At 39.1% G+C, this 5415-nt stretch overlaps 1 long non-coding RNA gene across 1 annotated transcript; it reads left to right on the top strand.

Moving 5' to 3' along the window:
- The first annotated feature begins 2916 nt into the window (after nt 1-2916).
- Nucleotides 2917-5034, top strand: LOC148033454 (uncharacterized). Its single transcript, XR_015691464.1, has 2 exons — nt 2917-4516; nt 4758-5034. It is a non-coding gene; the product is annotated as an uncharacterized LOC148033454 (long non-coding RNA).
- The last annotated feature ends 381 nt before the right edge of the window (nt 5035-5415 follow it).

The following is a 5415-nucleotide window of genomic DNA, read 5'->3' as shown; positions in this document are numbered from 1 at the left end:
TGACTACACACTTGACTCTAGACACTCAAAACAACTTATATAACTTTTTGTTATGAGTGAATCTCGAGCTACCCTTTGGTAAGTGAATGCCCCATAAAGTGAAGAATAAGTCTTCTTCATATGCTCATGTTATCCATTTCCCTCGTGTGTTACCTTAGCTTATCTAGCTATCTTCACTTAGACAAAATAGTTCCATAAAGTTTGTTTTGCAAAAATCAAATAAAAAAGAGATTATTAATAAAAAATAAGTCCTAATGTCCTTGTTGGCACCTGACCCACAAAAATGCAATGTTGCCTAGCATTGTAGCGGACTTATATTACTTCATCATAGTGCATTTCTTATTTATATGCATGGTCTATAGTATATTTATTGTATAACTTCATGCTACATTTTATTGTTTATATCCATGGTTCCTCTTTTTTTCTGGGGAGGGGGGTTTCATCAATATGTAAGCCTACCACATGATCTCAACAAAAGGGATTTTCACAATACTTTTGTTATAACCTTTACATACAAACATGTATCAATTTGGACGTCACACCTTGAATACAAAAATGATGTGTTTCATTCATTACGAACCTATCGATAAGGGATTTTTTATGAGGGTTTTGAGAATACATGTGATAGTAAGGGTTTACATATGATCAACCCCCTGAGACATTGCTTTCAAGAAATTGAAGGATATATAATTGATGTATGAAGTCAAAAGAACTTTTATTTATGAAGAAAATGAAAGTTGATTGTGATCACAATCATGTGGCCAAAAAATCTAGTAAACATGCTACACCCAAAATTGTATCTCATGTTTCTATAGCTAGTATATTGGTTACACTTATTGATGTACAAGGTAAACATTATTTTTATTTATGAAGAAAATGAGAGATTATTGTTATATATGATACAATGTTAATGAGCCCAGAAAGAAAACATTCATAGAAATGTGTGTGTGTGTGTGTGTGTGTGTGTGTGGGGGGGGGGGGGGGGGGGGGTTGGGGTTCATCAATATGTAAGCCTACCACATGATCTCAACAAAAGGGATTTTTACAATACTTTTGTTATAACCTTTACATACAAACATGTATCAATTTGGATGTCACACCTTGAATACAAAAATGATGTGTTTTATTCATTACGAACCTATCGATAAGGGATTTTGTATGAAAGTTTTGAGAATACATGTGATAGTAAGGGTTTACATATGATCAACCCTGAGACATTGCTTTCAAGAAATTGAAGGATATATAATTGATGTATGAAGTCAAAAGAACTTTTATTTATGATGAAAATGAAAGTTGATTGTTATATATGATATAATGGTATTGGGCTAGGAAGAAGACATGCTAGAAATGTGTTCCATACTAAAGAAAGGTGTCAACATCAACCATGTGGACAAAAAATCTAGTAAGCATACTACACCCAAAATTGTATCTTGTTTCCATAGCTAGGATATTGGTTACACTTATTGATGTTGTACAGGGTAAACATTATTTTTATTTATGAAGAAAATGAGAGATTAGTGTTATCTATGATACAATGTTAATGAACCCAGAAAGAAGACATTCATAGAAATGTGTATTGTGCTAAAGAGGGGTGTAAACATCATGATCGGATGTCCATGTGACTAAGTAAGTGATAAAGCATGTTACATCCAAAATTTATATTCCTAGTGTAATGGTTACATGTATTTCATCTTCACTTTAATTGATCAATGTTTAAAAATGCTAGAATTATAGGTTATTAAATAAAAAGCATGATTTAAGGATATATTGTCAAGATCAATGCAAGGACAATACATCATGAATGAGAAGCATGCCTCTAGAATCAAAATATTTGCACACAAAACACATCACATATAAAGAAGGAAAATAGTGATATAGTTTCATTACATTACAAATCCATCTTTGCAAGTAGTCAGAAGTATTGAAAACTTATGCACTCAAAAATGCACAACTGGGTATAAGTATCGCCATTTCATCATATGTCTCTCTAAAAATTCATATTGCAAACCTATTGTTTTAAAGCATTATTGTCTCTCATGGATGAGAACTTGTGCCCTTAGCACCACTCTCCACACCCGTGGCATAGGACTTAGTGCTCTTATAACAAGATATTCATCTATGACACCCATGAGTGTTTGATCGAGGTATTGAAAAATCAAATGAACACCTTAGTGACACCACCAGGGTACTTCCATTGACCCCAAAAGTAAAGTGGAGGCATGCTATGACTACCATTCACATCATTATTCCATATATATTGTCCACATCATCCAGCCTTACTGGACAATTTGCCAAAGCATGATATTTCCTGTTTGATTTGATCCTACAAACTTTCCACACTATTTTTGGGGCCTTTGTCTCCTCAATGGTGATTTCATTCTGTGTTTGTGACGAAGTGCAATGCACAACATTATGCTTACCCACTATCATTGTAGCAAACTTTGGCTTATGAATGTTTTCATCCAAGACCATCGAGAATGCACTTGCTCTGAACACTTTTTGCGAGTGACTACGCAAACCCACAGTTGTTTGGCGCATTGTAGGGGAGCCCACACCCATTTCCTCCATTGAAGCACGGGCCAAATCTACTACCCACTTGCCAAAAATAAAAAGGACATTGAGCATAAAATTTGTTTGCCCTATCTCGCACCCCCAAGCTACTACTTGACCTATTTTCTTTTAAGTATGCATAATACCTTACATTTTGCAACAATCTAGGGATATGTTTAGTCTTGATACTTCAAACAAAGCTAGTTACTTGTTGTCCAACAAAAGCCCTTATGCTAAATTCTTCCTCTTTCTTAAACTCTATCTTCCTCATTATCTCCCCCTCTCTCTCTTCCCACCTCGATCTCTCTTTCTCATCTCTTTGCGCTATCTCTCTCTCTCTCTCTCTCTCTCTCATTGTGTCTCCTACTACTTTCACACACACTCTCTCCTCCCTATCTCTCTCACTCTTTTCCTCACCCCCTTTTCTCATTCTGCTCTCTCCCTCTTATCCTCTTGCACGCTCTTCTTTATTTTTCCTCCCTCCCTCACTGTGTACCTCATTCTCCCACATTATCTTCTTCACTCTCTCCTCTCTCACTCTAGAGACATCTCATTCCCTCTTACTCACTTCTACTCTTTCTTTCTCCATCTCACCCTATCTCATTTGCCCTTTCAATCTCTTCTCTCCTCTCCTCTCTCTTTGTTCTTCTCTTCTTCTACTGCACATAGGCATGCTTTGAATCATTTGCTCGTGTTTGCTATTTATCTATGATATTTGTTGAATCATTTAGTTGACAAAGGATGGTACGAAGGAGAGAACACCAAGCAAGCTAGCATGGACAGATGCAGCAGCATCGGACCCGGTGGCATCGAGGCATGAAAGGCGGGCATGATCATGGAAGCAAGGACAATGATCCGCCACGAGGGGAGGGGAGGAGGCGCAGATGCAAAGGGGAGTGGGCAAAGAAGCAGATGTGACGACCCAATCAATGCAACGGCTGTAGAGCGCGCTATCTTTGCAGAGCTGGCTGCGCTAGTGGGCGGGTGGAGCCAGCACTCAAAGACGCCACCGTGGTGGTAGCTACCCTTGCGAAAGTCGGAGCGGGTGGCGCCAACGTAGTGGAAGCAGCGGGAGCCTCGGCGCTGCTGGGCCTTCTCGGCTCGGGCTATATTTCAAGCCCCATCGCCTATGCAGCGATGGGGCCACATAGATGATGGGCCCTCCAACCTTTGCCGTTTCCGAGCGGGATGCCGGGGATGCCACCGAAGAGCCAAGCTGCCATCGTCGTGTGGGGCAGCATTGAGTGCAAGCTAACCGAATCTCCACCTCTTCCCACCCTCCCCGTCTCTCTCTCTCTCTCTCTCTCTCTCTCTCTCTCTCTCTCTCTCTCTGCCTTCTCGCTCTGTGCACCATCACGCTCTTCTGCGGTAGTAAGGTAGTACTCTCTTCTGCCTTCCCGCTTTGAGTACCATCACCCACCTATCTGCTGCTGAGTGCTACTTACTCTGCCTGTGAGCTTTGTGCACGCCTAGTATCCATAGCATAACACAGCTTCTAGGCCATATTCTACATACCTGATTATCATCGATTTGGGGAAGTCCAATATGGGCGCTAAGGTTGATCTCATGTGCAATGCTCAATGTATTAAACCACGTTCGTAGCCTCATGCCAAGAGCTGCCTTTCTCTCTCTCTCTCTCTCTCTCTCTCTCTCTCTCTCTCTCTCTCTCTCTCAGCGGAACCTGATAGGGGAGTCCCACTTGGTAAGAAGGGCTTTTGCAACGACTGATAAGGCTTCTGAAAGTCTCGATCTGGGTGGGCTAAGGTGGTGTTTCTAATCCAGAGAGAGTAGAGGATGTTGGCGAAAGCTTCAGGCCACGGCTGCAGCAAAAAGTCACTCTTTATCTCCATTATTATACTATAGGCCAGCACATGGAGGTTTCCATCAAGCCATTTTATGATTTGAGGAAGCAACAAATTTGTGAGCTTTTATGGAACCCCGGAGTTCCTACAAACATCTAAGTAAGGTAATATATGTAAATGTACTACTCGATAGACAGCCTGATAGTTATTGTTGGCATTACCCTTTGTCTTCCATAAAACACAAATAATATTGTTATGCGCCCAGTTGATGTTAAAACTCTTTCTATCTTGTGGTTTGTTGCTATTGATAGTGTTGCAATCAGTAATAGGTACATCATCTCTAGCTGAGTGCTTTGTATTGATCTTTTACCACACCGTACTAATTGTGCTTTTGTGCTTTTGTAGAGTACTCACGCATCACATTTGATGCTGCCATGGTTTTTTTATAGTTCTTTAGGATTCTACTCATTTAGTTCAATATGGACATCCCCTCTTTTTGTATAGCCTATTGAATTGTCCCTTGGCACCATGTTACTTGTAAAGAAAAGTACCATTGAAGATTTATTATCAAGGAAGTCATTGGTCCATAGCCAAAATATCATTGGGCATGGTTGTTGTATTATGTCATCTATGAAAGTGTAAACTTCTTATGGAAATATATTCAATATTTTCATTATGTCTATACACTACGAGCCATCTACTTTAAGTGTCGAGGTGAGCTATGTATCATTGCTCATTTTGAATTCGTTATTATTTGAACAACTACTCTAACACAATCTATGGAAGGCGTACTTAAGTGTAATTTTGCAAAAAAATTACTAATAATGTTCATTTCAATAATTCAATTTATTAATACTAAAATCATTCAACAAGAGAGCTAGGTTTTTGCATCCTTTATATGAAAAACTACTATAAAATTATATTTCAAAATGCTAATACCTTTTTGTTTTTTAACGCAACCATGCATGAAAAGTATAGTTGCCACCACAAGGAACCATCTGTTCTTCATCCCTACAATGGGAGAAGTTAGTGGACACCTCTTCAAAATATTAGATCATGGTAT

The sequence above is a fragment of the Lygodium microphyllum genome, chromosome 7 (genome assembly GCF_053477565.2).
Source record: "Lygodium microphyllum isolate KBCC chromosome 7, Lygodium_microphyllum_v1.1.10, whole genome shotgun sequence".
Classification (NCBI taxonomy): Eukaryota; Viridiplantae; Streptophyta; class Polypodiopsida; order Schizaeales; family Lygodiaceae; genus Lygodium; species Lygodium microphyllum.
Note: the sequence above shows the minus strand (reverse complement) of the source record. Positions and strands in the feature narration are given on the sequence as shown.